Source organism: Thermobia domestica, chromosome 5, assembly GCF_964235325.1.
Source record: "Thermobia domestica chromosome 5, izTheDome1.hap1.1, whole genome shotgun sequence".
Classification (NCBI taxonomy): Eukaryota; Metazoa; Arthropoda; class Insecta; order Zygentoma; family Lepismatidae; genus Thermobia; species Thermobia domestica.
This window is the reverse complement of record NC_137458.1, coordinates 297392866-297414591: the sequence shown is the minus strand read 5'-3', so window position 1 is coordinate 297414591 and position 21726 is coordinate 297392866. Positions and strand designations below refer to the sequence as shown.

The 21726-nt window shown below is 31.8% G+C and overlaps 1 protein-coding gene across 3 annotated transcripts in view; it reads left to right on the top strand.

Annotated features, from left to right (window-relative positions):
• The window catches only part of LOC145684924 (uncharacterized), a 204000-nt gene extending 201365 nt beyond the window's left edge, over positions 1 to 2635 (top strand). For all 3 annotated transcript variants that reach the window (XM_081757278.1, XM_081757277.1, XM_081757276.1), the window contains exon 5: positions 1494 to 2635. The gene's annotated coding sequence lies outside the window, so the exon portion shown is untranslated. The remainder of the gene's footprint in view (positions 1 to 1493) is intronic.
• The last annotated feature ends 19091 nt before the right edge of the window (positions 2636 to 21726 follow it).

The window sequence follows — 21726 nt, the reverse complement described above, 5'->3', positions numbered from 1 at the left end:
TAATATTAGATTTAAAACTTCTTAATGTCTCAGTCACTTTTTGGAGAAGTTGTTACTTATACTAACCTGATTCCTAATTTCGTTCGTTTTACTTTTGTCAATGTTCTCCGAATTTGCTTATCTTGTCCTTTTTGTTTCTTTCTTTTTTGTTAGCTCGCTTTATTATTATTATTATTATTATTATTATTATTATTATTATTATTATTATTATTATTATTATTATTATTATTATTATTATTATTATTATTATCTCTTTTACATAGTGTTATCATTTTAATTAATGCAGAAATTTAACCCTTATCCGGGCAAGCGGGACCTCCCAGGCCCAGTATATTTTTTCGAATTTCTCAATAACCATAAATATTTCGATGACATAAAATTCTGAATTCTTCTATCGTTAGTCGAAGTTAGTCATGAACATATCGAGTTGCTAAGGCTAATAGAGTTGGTAAGGCCCCAGTTGCCCATCTACGTTACAAAAATATCTTGCCCGGACAAGGGTTAATTTTATTTTTGTTAGATTTGCTGAGATTGTCCTTTTTCTTTGTAGTTCAGACTTTAAATTAAAAAAAAAAAAAAAAAATTGAGAATGCTCGAAGAGCATTGCCAGAACGAACTTAAAAAGAATTACTTCTTTTTCAAATTTATATGAAATTGTATATTAAATTTATTTGATTAAATTCATTACATAATACACTTACATATTTGGAACTTGCATATTAGGGGATCTATTGAATTAGCTATATTGAGCTGTCACTTTTTATCACCGTATATGTACTGAAAATGCAGATATAATCAGTGGTCACCGGTTACTATTTGCTACCAAAATGTTCACCATTCTCTTAGATATTGATATCGGTGGCCACCGGTTACTATTTGGTACCAAAATGTTCATCATCCTCTTAGGTATTGATCAACACCAATATCATCTCCCTATGACTTACGGTTCTCGAGATATGGCTCCTTAAATCTTTCGAAATTAGAACATTTTTGGTTAATATCTTTGGAACGGTAAGAATGATGCGAAAAATTCCATCACTCCTTTGAGACAGTTTTTTATGCTCTATCGAATGAAGGGCCCCAAATTAAAATTCTCAAATAATAGACACACACACACACATGGACATAGAGAATTCAGTAACGAACTATTACTACTTAACAGTAATATTCTACAATAAATGTTTATATATTCAATAAACTAATCAAATTTATATATCAAAAACTAACCTGTATTATAATGTTCCGTTTTAATGAATTTTTGGCCAAATAAACTTGTAAATAACAACATACAGGATATTCTTAAGCTTTAGCTCTGAAGAAGAGTACCCGTGGAACGTACTGGAAATATTAGCTAAAAATTCATTAAAAAGAGAACATTGTACATGTTAGTTTTGATATATATATATATATATATATATATATATATATATATATATATTATAATGTTTTTCGTACGCTTAATTACCAATTAATCAAATTTAATTTATTTTTAGGGGACCAGATCGTATTACCACAGATTATTATGAAACATCAGTAAATGAATAAATTGAGAAGCCAAAGGAATAAGAACACAGAGGATTTGTTTATAACTGGTAATCAAACGTTTTTTTTTTTTTTTTTTTTTTAAATCAGAATTTTATACTTATACATTTTGATTACCAGTATGATCAATACTTATTTTGATGAAGATGTAACATTTGTTTTTAGTTACTAGTTACGTTTACAGTATTATATTGGGCATTTTCAAAATGGTGCTCAAAAGTAAAATATAGAACTTTTGTAGTCAGAATATGTGAACTGTTGATGTAGTATTATGTTTTAGCATGGGTGCTTGCCTCTCCTCCTCCAGATAAATTCTGTAGTTGTCTACGATGAGTTTTAAACTTTTGTGTTGTGCAAGTGAATATGTGTATTTACTATAATTTAAATATTGTGTTATTTTAATGCAGAGAGTCTATATGTAGGTATCTAGTTTAATTCATTATTAGTCAAGCGTTGTGTAAATCAAGTTGTGTTGAGATTTGGTGCTTTACAGAGTGTTTTAATCATAGAGAGATTTTGTTTTTGTTTGTTTGTTTATTTCTTTATACAAAATGCAGATGAAGTTTGTCACTACTTGAACTTATGATATTGTATTGAGTACCCTAAAATGTTATTCATGAGCCGAATATAAGTACAGGATTTTTGTAACCAGAGTATGTATTCCTATTTTTTATTTTTTATTTACTTTTTTTACATAAATAATCCAGAAATATTCTATACTTACTCATGTTTGAATACTCAACTTGTATACTCTGCATCTTGAAATTAATCATTTTAATTTAGTGTGATTTTGCTGGGAGAAATTTATATATTTTATAGTTGCTTGCTTTAGTTTATTTTATAGTTGTTAGTTGCTTATCTGTTCGTTGTAGTACTGTAAAATTGCTTTATGAATTTACATAAACTAAGTAAACAAACCCGTAGAAATATGTCCAAGGTAAACTCCGTCCGAAACTTTTGTTTGTATTAAGTGGGAGCTAAACAATTTGAAATTCGTAGAATTAACAACGAAAACTGGGTGAATGCACACTCTCTGGGACAATTGTACACAATTAAGGAAACTAAAATTCTAACAGTAAAAAAAAAAAAAAAAAAAAAAAAAAAAAAAAAAAAAAAAAAAAAAAACTTTTATTTGATCATATATTTTATATAGGAATTATGTAATAACAATTTCCAACCTATTCTTGTAGTTCTATGCTTCACGTGAATACCTGCTTCCTCCTCCTACCAGAAGAAGTTTTGTATTTGTCCATTGTCAGTATTAAAAAAAATGTGTATATTGTGCAATAAAAGTTGTTTGTATACTGTGATATTGTGTATATATTTGTCTGTGTATTTTCTTTAAACTTGTTAGTTAGTAAATAGATGAGATACAATCCATGAAATCACGCAGTATTGGGATCAGTATTAAGAACTCATCGTAACAAAGGTGACAAAAAAATATCAAAACGTACAGAAAAAAGTGTATTAAGAAGTCAATTAGCTCCGCCATATTGAATTTTTTTTTCATATTTATCAAATCGAAAGTTTATTTTTGGCTTGAATGCAGTAGAGTAATTAAAATAATTATGTAGTTTTATTTCAATATGGTGTTTTCAAAGTAATATGTATATATATATATATATATATATATACAGGGTGGGCCATTTTAATTAATCCACGGAAATATCTGAAAAATGATAAAACATAGAAGAAATTTTTGAAATACACATTATATATTGCTAAGGGGGAAACCCAATTCCGCCAAAAGTACCCCTCCCCGCCCCCCGTAAATAGGGGTAACGGGGGGTAACTTTGAAATGTCAAATGGGAACATGGGTCGAGTAATACCTCGTTCGAAAGGTCTTGGAAAACTAAGTAACGCTGTACCAAAAGATGTTTCATATTGTGCACCAGTTTCAAAATGGCCGCCATGATATGGTTCGGAAACTCCAGTACCCGTAGTATGAAAACCATGGAACGTAAATGAATGGAAAAAAAATTGAAATACGTAAATATCATAGAACATATCGAATGATGTAATCCCTGTGCTCCCAGTGGCCTCCCTGAAGGGATCTTGTGGACTAACTTCAAAATTTCAATGTCCGACCGGACAACGGTTCAGGCGTACGCTTGACCTACCCAATGCTGTTTGGAAGGCAGACTTCATGCATAGAGAATTGGTGCACTAAGTTAACGCGGATGGCCACAGTTGCATTTTGATTAACTATTAGCATTCATGTCATATTGTGAGCATGAGGGACTAAACGATGTGTACGTATATCCCCGAAATGCTTTCTGAATAACCAGCACGCATTGCATAAAAGTTTCTCTTCTTTTAGTCACTACAGCGTCATCCTTACAAACAAATGTTTCAACCACACCATACCTATTTGTAAGGTTAGCCTTAATTTACGAATTAAAGTAGAGTTCTCGTTTGAACTTTCACTTTACTTTCCACCCCACTCACATACCGAGCGCAGGGAGAGATTATTTTGCAGGACTTGGATTTCTCTCTATACATTATGGCAATTTTACTCTAATATTTTTATCTCTGTTGTATTATTCTCGAGCCTTGGAACGCCTCCGTGGTTTTCCTACTTAATTTTCGTTATTTTCATTTATGTCTAACCGTATTCATACTATGGGCACTAGACGTTTTCTTAGACACAGTCACCATGTCTTTGCGATAATTTTGAAAACGGCGTCTCATGTCGAAAATTTTCTTACAGAAGCTGTTTGATATTAATTTGTCTATGTAACGTGATGTTACTCGCTTCAAGCTGCTATTTCAAATTTTCAAGTTGGCCCCGGATACCTTTCAGTTGGCCCTTGGAGTCACCCCGACAACACCTCTCGATGTGCCTTACGTCAGTTAGCTACTCCAGTTTTTCTTTTGTTGATTTATCTCCAATCGCTTTCATACTACGGGTACTAAACCTTTTCTCTGACACGGATACTATGTCTCGGCGGCCTTTTGAGAACACTGCCATTTCACATCAATCGTTTTCTCCTGCAATATGTTAGATTTTGCAAGATTTATCGAACGAGGTACCACTCGACTCATGTTACTATTTGAAATTTTGAAGTTAGCCCCCAAGACCCCTTTAGGGAGGCCACTAGGATCACAGGGACCACACCGTTCGATATGCCCTATGATATTTACGTATTTCAATTTTGTTCCATTCATTTACCTTCCATGGTTTTCACACTACGGGTACTGGAGTTTCCGAACAATATTATGGCGGCCATTTTGAAACCGGTGCACAATATGGAACATCTTTTGGTACAGCGTTACTTAATTTTCCAAGACCTTTCGAACGAGGTATTACTCGACCCATGTTCCCATTTGACATTTCAAAGTTACCCCCCGTTACCCCCATTTACGGGGGGCGGGGAGGGGTACTTTTGGCGGAATTGGGTTTCCCCCTTAGCAATATATAACGTGTACTTGAAACATTTCTTCTATGTTTTATCATTTTTCAGATATTTCCGTGGATTAATTAAAATGGCCCACCCTGTATATATATATATATATGGAAAAGAAAACAAAAGAGAAACAGCTTACGAATTTATTTTAGTTTTTAAAAAATCTGATTCAATGAAAACCATTGATATTCCAATAGAGCTAGAAAGTCAGAGAATACCATTTTATTAATTGGAAAGATATAATTGTGCACACCTGCTTCAATTTGGCAAGATTTCTCAAAATTTAGGAGCTGATTAAGAAATACTTTCATCTTCATATCAACAAACATATTTAATGTAAACGCGTATTTAGAACTATTTACATTTTGTCAGATTTTATTACATTTTGTCCAAAAATTCGTTCGCTAGTTTCTCCAAATAATAAAATTACTTCGTCAGTACCTATCTCTAACAGATATGTATATGGTCATTCGTTGTTGTTTTGATTTTGCGATAAACTTACAAAATTATTTTATACAACAGACTGAGAAAATATTTTTATTTTATTTGATTTGGAGAAAATGTCTTTTTTTAAATATTGCTTTAAGTCATACTCAGGAATTGGTCAGTGAGCAATTTCTTCTTCATATTCAAACGAGGAGGAGGAGGGAAGGAGGCAGTCCTATGTATTAAGCTTATTCTCAATATGTAAGTTTATGTCAATATTTTACGTTGAACTTGGATTTTTTTTGAAAGATGAATTTGCTTATGTCGCTGTAGGGTAGTGTAGATATGTATGTAGTATTATATAGCTTTGTGTGTAACTTCATAAACTGTCTGCTCAAAATGTTAACAAAAAAAGTTGTATCTTGTTATAAAAAGAACAAATAGTCTCATTAGATTATGTCTTTAGAGTAGGGTGACCAGACATCGATTAAAAAAACTTAAAATATGAAACTTGGCCACAAAATTTAGGGAACCTTGTCTAGCACCAAAATTTTATCTTAAATAAAATAATATTTCATTATCAACGTCAAAAATCCAAAGTAGTTAGTTCTCTGTAATGAATAGTAAACAAGATGGTAAAGGAAAACTTTATGGTTTCGAAAGAGGAATTTATTGTTTCTTATTTTTCAATATTGATTGAATCCATAAATTGAGATTACTAAATTTGGGCAATACTGATTGAGACCATAAATTAAGATTACTAAATTAAGGGAATACTGATTAACTCCATAAATTCAGAATAGTAAAACATTTTATCAATACTGATTGCATCCATAAATTAAAATTAGTAAATTTGGACAATACTGAGTGTGTCCATAATTTAAGATTAGTAAAAAATTTGGGCAATGCTGATTGAATCCATAAATTAAGATTACTAAATTTGGGCACTACTGATTGAATCCATAATTTAAGATTACTAAATTTAGGTAATACTAATAGAGTCCATAAATTAAGATTACTTAATCTGGGCAATGCTGATTGAGTACATAATATAAAATCACTAAATTTGGGTAGTACTGATTGAATCCGTAAATGAAGATTACTGAATTTGAGCACTACTGATTGAATCCATAAATTAAGATTACTAAATTAAAGGAATATTGATTGACTCCATAAATTCAGAATAGTAAAAAAATTGGTCAATACTGATTGCGTCCACAAATTAAAATTAGTAAATTTGTGCTATACTGATTGAATCCATAATTTAAGATTAGTAAAAAAGTTTGGGCAACACTGATTGAATCCATAAATTAAGAATTGCAAATTTGGGCAATACTGACTGAATTCACAAATTAAGATTACTAAATTTGGTGGGCAATACTGATTGACTCATAAATGAAGATTACTAAATTTATTCAACACTGATTGAGTCTATAAGTTAAGATTACTAAATTTGAGCAATACTGATTGGGTCCATAAATTAAGATTACTAAATTGATGTGCAATACTGATTGAGCCCATATTTTAAGATTAGTAAAAAAATTGGTCAATACTGATTGAATCCATAAATTAAAATTAGCAAATTTGGGCAATACTGATTGAATCCATAAATTAAGATTACTAAATTTGGGCAATGCTGATTGAGTACATAATATAAAATCACTAAATTTGGGCACTACTGATTGAATCCATAAATTAAGATTACAAAATTAAGGGAATACTGATTGACTCCATAAATTCAGAATAGTAAAAAATTTGGTTAATACTGATTGCATCCATAAATTAAAATTAGTAAATTTGTGTCATATTGATTGAATCCATAAATTAAGATAGCAAATTTGGATAATACTAATTGAATCGATATATTAAGATTACTAAAGTTGGGCAATACTAACTGAGTCCATAAATTAAGATTAGTAAAAATTTGGGCAATACTGATTGAATTCACAAATTAAGATTACTAAATTGATGGGCAATACTGATTGACTCCATAAATTAAGATTACCAAATTTATTCAACACTGTTTGAGTCTATAAATTAAGATTACTAAATTGATGGGCAATACTGATTGACTCCATAAATTAAGATTACCAAATTTATTCAACACTGATTGAGTCTATAAATTAAGATTACTAAATTGGTGTGCAATACTGATTGAGTCCATAAATTAAGATTACTAAATTTAGACAATACTGATTGAGTCTATAAATTAAGATCACTAAATTTAGGCAACACCGATTGAACCAATAAATTAAAATTAGTGAAAATTTGGGCAATGCTGATTGAATTTATAAATTAAGAATAGTAAATTTGGGCAGTACTGATTGAGTCTATGAATTAAAATTACTAACTTTGGGCAATACTGATTGAATCCATAAATTAAGATTACTAAATTTTGGCAATAGTGATTGAATCCATAAATTAAGATTAGTAAATTTGGGCCCTACTGATTGAATCTATTAATTAAAATTACTAAATTTGGCAATACTGATTGAATCCATAAATTAAGATTAGTAAATTTGGGCATTACTGATTGTATCCATGAATTATGATTATTAGATTTTGGCAATATTGAATAAGTCAGTAAATTGTCCATAAATTAAGATTACTATCATTATCAGGCAGAATGAATTCGAAATAAATTTAGATTATAAAAATCGAACAAAAGTAATCTTTGAGACGTGAAAGAAATGAGTAACAATTTTAGAAGGTGTCGAATATCTGTTCATCCTACTCTTGAACCATATATCTAATAGCGAGTCAGAGGGAAAAGTCAATAATACAGATTGACACCTTTCCCTGAAAAAAGTTTTGTTCCTTTCGATATGTATGATTATTTCTATACAGTTTGAGTCGTCCTTCTTCAGAACAATTTTAATTTTTCCTTTCTGTTTTTGCTGTGCCAAAGGTTCTGAAGTAAGGGTTGTAAGAATGTGTCGATATATGTTCCTGAAAAGTACAAAATGTGTCTGCATTGTATAAAATTAACCTTTAATAAAAACTAAAGTACAAAATTAAAGGACATTTTTATTTTTGTACAACTCTTGCGATTGTAGATTTTGTTGAAATAATGTGTCTGTAAGTTTTGTTAATATCTTGCGTCTGTGGGTTTTGTTCAAATAGTTTTTGCATGTTCTTTCATTATTTCATCAACTTTGTTATTTCATTCATTTCTGTATATAATGACTACCTGTCTCTTTTTAGCTTGCAGAGCATAATCGCGAAAGGTCAAATTAGGTTTCGTTTTATTGCTCTCTAAAATCGGCAAATTTAAGAAATTTAGTCTCATTTGAGCATTAGATGAATTCGAGTCTAAAAGAAACAATCGAGTTTGAACTGAGACAAATTAAAAATAAAAACTTCTATAATTTACAGAAGAGATAAGTTATTATCCCAGATTTTAAACTGACAGTTTGGGTCAGATCAGATCAAATTTAAGTGTCCAGGCTATACAGATTTCCATCCTTTGAGTATTTGAAAGCCTATTGGTTCCCTTATTTGAAATACTTACACTGTTATTGGGGGGCACGGTGGTTCAGTGGTAGAGCGTTCACCTCTGGTGCGTGGGGTCCCTGGTTAGATCCCAGCTCGCGCCAAGTGGGCTTTATGGTGGACAAACACCGTGTTCGTGGGTTTTCTCGGGGTTCTCCCATTTATTCCCACTTTATTCACTCCACCATTGAATTCAGTTCTCATCATCACCGTTTCCTTTAGCCTAACCGGCATAAGCGTGGGACGCAAAACTGAAAGATTTCATTTCATTTTCATTTTTTCCACCTGTTACTTTACACAAAGTAAGTATCATTCCTATGCATTTCTTATCGTTGTGTATTATAATATAAAAGTCTTAGGAAAAAGAAAAGTGCCTTTTATGTAAATTTGAATTTTGAAACATAAGAAAAAATACTTGAAAAGTGTTTAATGTTATGCTCAACGATGTCAAAACATGGACAGGACGTAAAATAACCAGTGGCGACGTAGTTCCTTTTAGATGGAGCATGAGTCCCGGTATCATCTTACTTGTGACAGCCTTATGTGCGACAAGAACTGTTAACTGTCCTATGAGCGACCGATTCGATCTGTTTACTGTCCTATGAGTCACCGATTCGTTCATACTAAGATAATGAAAGACCCTCTTCTTTAATTTTATTCACACTAGTGTGATTTAAAATCTAACAAATGAAAAATTTCCGTTCGTAGAGGTCTCATTTAAAAAAAAACGGTGTATCCGAAGAAATTATTACACAAGTTACAAATCTCTCGTAGGACTTAACAGTTCATCTTACTATAAAGAATTATATCTGATTGCTATACGACAAGATTTTATGTACAAGTCAAAACAAGGGGGGAATGCTAATTAAGCAATTAGTTTAAGTTTTGGTAGCTTACAAGGGGGAAGATAATTTAAGGGTTTGTTTGCCTTTTGGACTGTTTAGAGTGTACTGCATTGTAAGTGGTGGGATTGATTGGGAATAGCCAATCAGATGTAAGGGATCTAAAAAGCTGTCTTTTATTATTGAAATGTTCTTTCTCATTTTATTGATAGAGTCTTAGGAAGTCTAAAAAGTAGATAATTGGCGGAACTGTTACACATTTGAGTTTTCCAAAATAAAATATATTGCTTTGCTTAGTGAGTAATTGGATTTGAATTAAATTAAATACAGAAGCAGAGCTTTTGAAGAAAGAAGATATTACAATTGTATTTCCAGTAATTACGTAGGAATATACTTTTTATGGAACTATCCCTGTTGTCTCATTAAGTTATTTGATATATTTTATGTCAAATCTAACTCAAAATTAAGATAAATTTGATTTGCATTTACAGTAGAGGCAAACAGTATCACTGGCACGTACATTCTTCATACCGATGTTGTTCGGACGCTAATAACGCCAGAGGCAAACATGTTTTACGAGAGGGAATCAATATCTTCCATCATCTCAACGTAAATGAATCGGTCTCTCTTAGGACAAACAACAGTTCCTGTCGCTAATAGGGCTGTCGCTTCTGGGACTAATTCTAAGTTCCAGCAAGCAAACTTGAAGATAAGGTCTTACGTTATACGTTACTTTTTTTTTTTTTTTTGTTAATTTTTCAAGTGAAATGATTTCTTCCAGTTTCTTAATAAAGAAAATAAATGATTGTCCTGAACATTTTGAAAATGTTTTTACATGTTAGTGCGAAAAAAAAAATATACTTTTTAATCAGAGAACTGCTTTCTCACATACTATTAACAAGGCAATCCAACGATGTAATTAAGTATCCAAAGAGAAAATCCATATTTGCTCTTTTTGTGGATCAAAAGATGCAATATTTTTCAATGAAAAATTTTCTTGTACGCCTTATATCTGGAGCACTACATATAGTTTAGCCAGACCCAAACTATCATTTAACTCAGTATGATGTGCTTATTGCGTAAAAAAAAATACGAAAACTCGATTTAGGGACCGTTCAAAAATTTTGTAGCCCCTGATTCAAAAAATCCAATATATTTCAATCAAAACTTTTTTTGTGCGCGTTGTGTCTGGAGAACTACATATAGTGTAGCCAACCCAAACTATCAGTTAACTCAGTGTAATGGGCTTATTCCGTAAAAAAAAAAAATAAATAAAAATAAATAAATAAATAAATAAATAAATAAAGAAAGAAAGAAAGAAAAAAGAAAAAACTCGATTTAGGGCCGTTCAAAATTTTGTGGCTCCTGATCCAAAAACTTCAATATATTTCAATCAAAAATTTTCTTGTAGGCCTTATATCTGGAGAACTACATATAGTGTAACCAAACCCAAACTATCAGTTAACTCAGTGTAATGGGCTTATTCCATAAAAAAAGAAAAGAAAGAAAAAGAAATTAAATAAATAAAGAAAGAAAAAACAAAAAAACTCGATTTAGAGGCCGTCCAAAAATTTTGTGGCCCCTGATTCAAAAAAAAAAAAAAAAAAAACTAATATATTTCAATCAAAACTTTTCTTGTACGCGTTGTATCTGGAGAACTACATATAGCGTAGCCAGACCCAAACTATCTTTTAATTCAGTATGATGTTCTTATTTCGTTAAAAAAAAAAAAAAAAAAAAAAAAAGGCCGTTCAAAAACTTTGGGGCACAAAAGCTAATTATTGGCCAAGATCGCAGTCTGTTGATGCATTTTTTGATCATTCCTAAAATTCTTGTCTTATCTTCTATCTAATCAGCATCTCAACCTTTTTAGCATTTTTGTCTGTCAACACCATCATATCCAAGGTTCAATCGATTGCGATATATTGATATCAGGATCAGAAGCTACTATGAACTTAACAAAAGCAAAGTTCCAGGTGGTTGTGAATTTCGATATTTCCTCCAAAGAACATTTGGGCGTATGTTAAAAAAAAAAGGATATGAGACTGTTAAGACATACAGTGTGTTCATTAAAAAGCAATTGAAAAGGCAACAAAGATTTGTATAATATCCTTGGTTGGTTTGGTTTGAGTTTAGCGTCTCTTTAAGCACCTAGGTTGTATGAGACGAGGACCTACAACTCAACATGTGATCCAAACCATATTACATATGTTCCTTTTTTTCCATCTAAAAAAGGTAAAAACTTCCTTTTTCAATCTAAAAAAGGTACATCATCCATTTTACCATCTAAAAAGGTAAAATCTTTCGTTTTCCATCTAAAAAAGGTACATCTTCCTTTTTATTATCTAAAAAGGTAAAATCTTACGTTTTCCATCTAGAAAAGGTGAAGACTTCCTTTTTCCATCTAAAAAAGGCAAAAACTTCGTTTTTGCACCGAAAAGAGGTAACAAATTCCTTTCTTCTATCTAAAAAAGGTAAAAAATCCATCTAAAAAGATAAAAACTTTCTTTTTCCATCTATGAATGTAAAATCTTTCGGTTTTCCTCTTTAAAAAAACCTTGCAACCTTTAATACTAATGTATTAATTTGAAGAAACAGAGCATTGTACGAGTTTATAATTTAACTCCTCTAATTTAATTAACATTTCTGAGTTAGTTTATGTTGCAAATTTCTCTCCCCAGATAATCATAATGTAACAAAAGATTTCTTTTGGATGTAATATGGATAGGAGAGAAAATGCTTACTTAACAAATACTAGTAACAATAATAATAATAACAGAAAATTTTCAATTATTCGTGCTAATTACAGGACGAAACAGCACAAATAAACGAAAAACACCAATAATCGGAAATGTTTGTTTTGCCAAAATACTGGTTTTAGCGCAGGAAAATCATAACATTTACAGCATTTATACTACACCTGCGTTTCGATTGTTGCTATTTATGACACACGTACTGTTAATTGTACGAGTTCAGTTCACATAAGTATTCGAAATTTCTTGTTGTTTAAGTCTTTCTCGAACATCTTCATCGAAGTACAATAATAATACCCTGCACAAATAGTCCGTAAACCGGACAATCTGCACACAAATAATTTGAGAGTTTGCTCTACTACTATCACTACTATTGCTGTTACTACTACTACTACTACTACTACTACTACTACTTAGTAGTAGCAGTAGTAGTAGTAGTAGTAGTAGTAGTAGTAGTAGTAGTAGTAGTAGTAGTAGCAGCAGCAGTAGTAGTAGTAGTAGTGGTAGTAGTAATAATAATAATATGAAGAAACACACTAAATAGTTACATATACTAAACGGAATAGATGATACTTCTGGTCGTTTTATCCAAATCTAAATTCCTCTGGAGGCAATGGAAGCATCTAGGGGCGCTTGTGGGGAAGAAACGGAAAACAGCAAGTAGAACGGAAAACGATAGAGAAAGTATTGGAAAAGGGTATATAAGAGAGGAATGGTATTAAAGATAGTTAGCAAGAGGAAGAAGCGTGGTTGCAATGTTCTAGAGAAAAACTGGTATTCTGATGGACTTGCTAGAGGATACGGTGGAAGAAAAATGAGGAAGAAGGAGTAAAGAGACTGCAATTGATGGATAAATTAAAGAGGACAATTGTTACGTTACTGCTAAGAGATTGGCAGGAGACTATGGACCATGAAAACTTTTCGGTCGAATAACAATGATGACACTTTTGATTATCACTTTAATCTAGTTCTGTGCATTCAAACTAACCTGACAAAGAAGTACCTAGAAGCATCACTTTCATTTGTTATTAAGTGTTAAATCAGTTATTATTTAACTCCTGGGGTGACAACCTGTAGGGGCCTAGGGCCTACAAGCTGGCTTGAGACACTCATGCTCTTGGGATGATGTATGGTCAGCACATCGGTTTTCATCGTCGTTAATGCTGTATTTCTAGACCAGAGGTCGATACTTCTTTTAAGTAGCTCCCGATTTGTCCTCACGACGCTGAATGGACGCCGTAGTGCCAATGTTCTCTGGTGAGTACGAAAAGTTACTCATCTTTCCTTGGTCCAAAATTGCTTGACTTCGCTGACATCACGAGAAGCAATATTCCAGTGCTATTGGGACATTAGAAATAGTAAGCTATTGGTAAGCTAATTTTCAAACACTTACTTATATAAATACGTATGTTAAAAGATTTCATGTTTTTCGTTCTTATTTGATAACTGAATAAATAAAGAGTCTACCTTATGTATGTTATGTTTCTCCTTCTTCCCAACATTTCGCTCTCATTTGCTGTTGAGAGCTTCTTCCAAGGTCGAGTTTTCTAAGAAAAAAATCTTAAATTTTCTCTTGCGTCACACTACTATTTTATTCTTCTTCATGCAGGTAAATAAGGATTAAGTTTGTAGTCCTGAACTTGTAAATATTATTAAGATATAGGCAAAAACCGGGCTAAAATAACACTCAGAAAATCACTATCAATAGCCATAGAGAATGTCCGCTAATTTTGAATACTGCAACTTCAATACTGCCAATTACCGAAATTTCCGATTTGTTTTAAAACTTATTAGACACGTACTATATTTTATAAAGATTATTAGACATGAAATAATTTATGAATTCTCCAGGAAATTTCATATGTTATAAGTTTGATCAAAGATTAATAATATAATCCCATTGTTTGTCGAGACTGCTTAACATTCATACCCTTAGTAATTTTGAACTCACGACAGATAGGCGTTGCGATAGCCAGTCTAATGCTTTGGACCGCTCGATCAGGAAGACTGGCGTCAAATACAGAACATGGCTTATTTATTGGCTTTCGGGATTACGTAATGGTGCTGGGCGTTTTAAAAGACCAATTTTTGTTAAAACGGTATGAAAGTTATGGACTGGGTGCATCAGTACAAAGTTTTGGATCGGAGCGGGAAATCTTATACGGTCAGCTAAAGTAGTAAGCATGAAAAAGCCAGTATTCATGAGTTCCTGTATGGATAAGGGTACCTCTCCCCCAAACATTTGAGCGCAACCTCTAAATTTATTATCCTGTCCCAAAAATAACCATTTTGCTCCCAAATTTACCATTTTCCTCCAATTTTACAATTTTCTCTTAAAATTACCATTCTGCCCCAAATTTATTACTTTTCCTCTCCAAATTTACCATTTTCCACCAATTTTACAATTCTCGCCTAAAATTACCATTCTGCTCCCAAATTTACTACTCTCCCTCTCCAAATTTACCATTTTCCTCCAATTTTTAAAAATTTTCTCTTAAAATTACCATTCTGCCCCAAATTTACTACTCTTCCTCTCCAAATTTACCATTTTCCTCCGATTTTACAATTCTCGCCTAAAATTATCATTCTGCTCCCAAATTTATTACTCTTCCTCTCCAAATTTACCATTTTCCTCCAATTTTTTAAAATTTTCTCTTAAAATTACCATTCTGCTCTACATTTACTACTGTTCCTCTCCAAATTTACCATTTTCCTTCAATTTTACAATTATCTCCTAAAATTTATTATTCTGCCCCCAAATTTACCACTCTTCTTCCTCAAATTTACCATTTTGTCCCCCAAATGTACTTTTTTACTCCCCCCCCAAAAAAACTTAGAATTTTCCAGTTTGATTACATCATTTTAATGCAAAATTATGTCTACCAAACATTCGTATGGTGCCAGTCTGTGTGTTAAAAACATGCCTGAGAGCACTCCTGTATAGGATGTCAACGATAGAATGGTGATGTGTGAGGAAATTGTATTTGATGGTGTTTTTTTATTGCTGGAAGAGGGTTTTTATTTTTAAAAAAGATTGCAATGTTTGTGAATGGTAATGGGATATCTCTCCCCCTCCCCCCTCTGGTTGGGGAATGTTGACAAGTGGATCCTAAGGTAATTGTTTGGTGACAATGGGCCAGAAACGATATGGGTTTCCGGAATGGACAAGGCATAGCGCAGGCAATGTTTGAAGTAGTGAGGGTGGGAGTTGATGGACTGGAGATATTCTGTACTTTTGGTTAGGTTTGATCTGTACGTCAGTCTCGAGGCGACCAGGCGAACTTGATTGGGTACTTCTTGTTTGGGACTATAGTGATAGCTCCTATCAGTTAGAGATAACAGATGGAGTTCTTTAGATATACAAGACAAGCTCATATCTTTGAAATCTTTGAACTTTCATCGTAACCAGTCTAGAAAGTTATTCTGAACAGATTCTATAGCATTTGTAAAGTACTTGGCTTCATTATTCCAAATTACCGTGCCGTACTGCAAATGAGAACGCACGTTGCAAATGTATAGAATTTTACAAATATTAATTAATATTTGAAAAATTATGGCAAAGCCATTTAGCATTGCTAAGTTTTTCCTGGCCTTAGATGTAATTACCTGTAAGTGTTTGTGAAACAATAATTTGTTATCTAATATTATCCCTAAATCCTTGACATAAGTTCCAAAATCGATTTCCTGATTACCAATTGTGTAATTATAAAAAAGATCAGTTTTCCTTGAAAAAGTTATACCTTTAGTTTTCGCAATATTCAAAGGTAGAAAATTATTTTCTGACGATTTAACTACTATTTCAATATTTTCTTGTAACGTAACTTGAACAGTTTTAATTTCATTAAATATTTTTATGTCATCAGCATACATCAAACATCTACAAGTTAACTTTTCAGGTAGGTCATTTATATACAATAAAAACAGCAAGGGACGGAGATTGGAACCTTGGGGTACACCATATGTTATATTATGAATCGAAGAAGTATAGCTATTATATCTAACTTTAAATTTCCTGTTATTTAAATATGAATCTAGTCATTTTTATTGTATGATTCGAAAATTTGTACTTGTACAGCTTACTTATTAATAAATGATGAGGTAATTTATCAAAAGCTTTTGCAAAATCAAAGTAAATAACATCAGTCTGACCATCAGATCGAATAACAGAAAACACACTATGAACAAAGAATGCCAAGTTTGTAGTAACTGATTTACCATTTATAAATCTATGTTGATTTGTGTCTAACTGATCACATACAGCGTTATACAAGTAGTTGTAATTTTTTTTTTATTTTTCAAAAATTTTAGGAATAACATTCATTATAGAAATTGGTCTATAATCATTGATTTTGTCATCTTTAGTCTTGAGTATAGGTGTTACGGCTACAATTTTCTAAGCTTCAGGATAAATATTTTCATTTAAACTCCAATTAAATAAGGATGCTAACATTGGTGAAATTACCTCAGCCATTCCTTTTATGATAAAAACAGGTATTCCATCTATACCAGATACAGATTTGGTCTCTAAGGATTTAATAGAATCTATTACATTCTTAGTTGTAATAAGAGGTGGTCTCCTCTCACAGAAAGTTAAATAATTATTTGTATTACTAGTAATTGGAAATATCTGATAGACTGATGTAAAGTACTCTGCAAATAAATTTGCTAACCAGCCACAGTCAGTAACCAAAGAATCATTTACAACAATTCCAGATGCAGTTTTGTTATTACCCTTATATCTCCAAAAATTTCTCAGGATTACTATTTAATTGATTTTCCATCTAAATATAGTAAATACGTTTATCATCTTTTACTTAAAGTCTAAAAGGCTTTACGGTAATTGACAAATAATAAATAATCTTTATAGTTTGATGTAATTTTATACCTTTTATGTCCTAAATTCTGAGCTTTTAATAAAGAAATAGATTTTTTGTAGTAGTAACAAGGATATTTAGATGTTCTTAGCTTAGATTTCGAAATATGCTTTTCCATAGCTAATACAATTACTTTTTCAAAATCCAAAATTGCTTCATTTATATCTGGTTTTAACAAAAATATTATACCAATCAGTATTATCTAGTTGTTGATATAATGGGTAATAATCACCTTTAACAAATTGAAAGCGTTCAGAAAACTTATTCACTTTACAACCTTTAGGTAGAAACACAATGGTTTCAATCGGATGATGAAAAGAATCAGGATGCACCATACACTGATTACTTTTTCTTGACACAGAAGTAGCATTAGTGATAACAAGATCAAGAGCGGAGACTGAGGGTTCAACACACAGGTTAGTATTAAAAAAAAAAAAAAAAAAAAGGTGCTGAAACTTTAATTTAGAATAATAATGTATTCCTGAAAGCTGTTCATTATTTAACCAATCAATTTTGGATGTATTGAAGTCTCCAAATATCAATATATTATTTTCAAGAGAATTCAACCTACCAGAAATGTGGTTCAGATAATTTTCAAAATTCGCAGGGGAAAAGGTTGGTTGAAGATAAACACACGATATTAAAAGATTCTTTGCAGAATTACATTTTAGTTCAATCCACACACATTCGCTTATAAGTTCAAGACCAGGCCTGCGATTCACCATAAAGTTTTTCCTTACTGCTATCAGAGATCTACCACCTCGTTGATATGACTCTTCATTATATAATCTGTCGGCTTTAAAACAGATATAAGTATCTGGGAAATAATCGTAATCTCTATGAATATCGGACAACCATGTTTGTGTTACCACGATTATATCGTATTCACAGTCAGAAATTGAAGAGAAAAAAAATCACTACTCTTAGTTCTTAGTCCACGAACATTTTGATACCAAATTTTAAGGTTTAGGTTCGTCATGCCTAGTAGGAGGATTATAATTAGTAACTTCTCCATAATTCCACAGTTTACCATAAAAATGTCCTATAAGAATACCTGTAGGCCACACTTTCGGATCGTTGATTCGGGAGAAATTTGATTCATTCACCTCTATATAAAAGGAAGAGTAACAATTATGCTTACTTTTCAATCTGGTGCAAACCGCTTCTTTCACATTGAGTTCCTTAACAATTCCTTCATCTTCTTCGCTAGTTACTAATGGGTTAAATCTTGTTACAAACAGTGCTTTATTTCTTGATTTAGATACCAGATTTGAATTACCTGAGCCACAGCCAACGGTGAAATGAAAAAATGAAATCTTTGAGTTTTACGTCCCACGGTTATACCGGTTAGGCTAACGGAGACGGTGATGATGAGTAATGAATGAAATGGTGGAATGAAGAAAGTGGGAGGAAACGGGAGAACCCCGAAAAACCCACGCACACGGTGTTTGTCCACCACAAAGTTCACTTGGTTGGGGCTGGGATAGAACCCGGGACTCCAAGCACCAGAGGTGAACGCTCTACCACTGAGCCACCGCGGCCCTCAGCCAACGGTGAGTTTCCTGGTTCTCTCCGAGAATCTGAAATCGGCAAGTTATTATCTTTCCGAACTTGAAAGGGTTTGTTATTTTTTTATATAACTTGAGACCAGAGTGAAGTCGTTAACTTAGAGGATATTCACTCATCTTTTTCAGTTTCACTATTATCTGTTAAATTTGGGAAATTATTTTGATCATTGATGTTAGGAGTCAGTGTAAGGTCTTGTTCGAAGTTCTGATTAGAGGTTGAAATTTTACGAGTATACACTTGTTCTCCAATTAACAGAACTCTCAACAAAGAGTTCTCTTTCCTCAAATTTACAATTTCATTTTTAAATTCAAGAAGTTCACACAAAAGTTCACTTTTGATTTCGTTTACACTAAATTCAAGTAATTTTGATATCATTTCAATGTCTATAGGGGAACCTTTACAACAAGATAACTGGTCATCTTGTCTCTGCTCATTTTCAGAGATACGTAATTGTCTACTACTAGCTGAACTACCACAAATATATATATATATATATATATATATATATATATATATATATATATATATATATATATATATATATATATATATATATATATATATATATATATATATATATATATATATATATTTGAACACAAGCATTACGTTTAAATTCATTTAATTGGATATGTTCTATCCTACTTAGTTATTCAAAACAAGCTGAGTGACATTTTCTTTGGCATACATTACATTTAATAGTTTTCTTGCTTTCATACATTGATTACATTGTGGATAGAAGGTGGTTCGTAAATTCCAATTTAGTAATCTTCAAAATAACTCACACGTTTTATCACTTTCTTAGCTGATTTTTAATATTCAACCATGAGAAGCGTACATAATCAACCTTTTGCATACTTAACAAGATGTCTACATACATACACACTTATTTATTACGTTTCCATAGCAACAACTCTTTTTCTAGTTAACGTTTACAAAAAATAATCTCTCGATATCTCTATGTGTCTTTCTTTTCTTTATATATAATACTGCTCAAATAATTCGCCTCTGATCCCTTTTTATAAGCTGGCACAGATTGCAAATACTATATACAACGTTATCGTTGTATGGACAATCATCTGCTGAAGGTGCCATTTAATATAAACATAACACTAGTTTAAAAAATAAATAAATAAATACACACACAGTAAAAAAAGACTCCAAATGGCCAAAAAGGAATCTACTTAAAAATTAAAGAAATCAGCTTCTCGACTGCCAGAGGATTTAAAAATTACTGAAGACCTCACGGCCCAACCTATTATATTGTGAAGCTTAGGAACAGAGAAGATGGAAAGGTCCCTACTTAGCTACCATAGAGCCCTGCTGCGAGATACTAGCGCACCTCGACTTACTGCTCACGGTTTCCAGCCCCACCTCGTGGAGGAAGGGACAGTTGTTTGTTGATAGTAATTGGGCAGAAAAAAAGGAAACAAAAAACTTAAAAGGAATGAGCAACTACAAGGCCAAGGCCGAGAAGCATTATTATTATTATTAATTATTATTATTATTATTATTATTATTATTATTATTATTATTATTATTATTATTATTATTATTATTATTATTATTATTATTATTATTATTAATAGGTTTTACTAATTTTCTGAAGTTCGGCATAATACAAGACAGTTATTGTTTTTTATGTCAAAATGTCAGACCCTTTTCTCATTACAAGAGACGTGTAGTTTTTTTTGACACATATACATACTAGAAAGATCATTTTTAGTATAACAAACGAAGTTTTTTCTCGAATACAAGGATTACCTGAGTCAGTACAACAAAATTATTTAGGACAAAAATTTTTGGACACACTATTACGACTAATTGTGTAGTGTTAGAATTAAGAACGCAGAATAAACATTGATGACAATATACCAAGTCTTTCTGAATTAATAACAATAAACTACAATCTTGCACAAGTGAGATTTCTATATTCTCATAAAGTGACACGGCAAGGGAGCTTTTCTAATCAAGTTTCAAAATTTTTAAAAAGCCAAAACTAAACTATAAACAAGGAAATATTGATAAAACATGGATACCATTATTAGGTAACCGTAATAATGGCGTAATGAAATACATCGGTACGATAATAATAGTTTAAAACATGACTATCTAACAGAATAATTTCTGATACAGCGCTTATATGGGATACAACAATTTTTACAATTATTTTTTTTTAATAATTTTTACTATCGACTTCTCCCTTCAAAATTTAAAAATCTCATACTATCTACGTAATCAAAGCTGATGATTTTAGGCCAAAGTATTGAAGAAGTTACATTTACTCGGATACAAAAGATATAAGCGTATAGGAAATACAAATTAGAAGAAAACAAAACATTAAAAATGTGATTTTCTAAATGCACATTGCAGATTATCGCAAGGTTTCTTGTTGATCACAGCAGGGCACAGCACTATTAATGGGAAAACTTTGATGATAGACAGTGATTATAATCAAAGATATCTCCCCAGTACAAAGATAGGAATATCATAATTTTTAAGACAGTAAACAGGGCATCAACGACTTTTAGAAATTAAAATTAGAAAGTGATACTGCAAATTGATTTTTCAGAGTAGATGCCTTTAAAATCATCAATAATAACAAACAAAGTTCTAATTAACGAGATGATTTTGAAAACAAAAGAGAGCTGAGAAATATAACCAAGTACAGAAGTATAATTCGTCTTCGAATATTATATCAGTCGTCTTGGATAACTATGACAGGAGAGGCTGCATAACTCAACAGGATACATGGGGTCCTTGGTTCGATCCCAACTCGCGCCAAGTGAGCTTTGTGATGGACAAACACCATGTACGTGG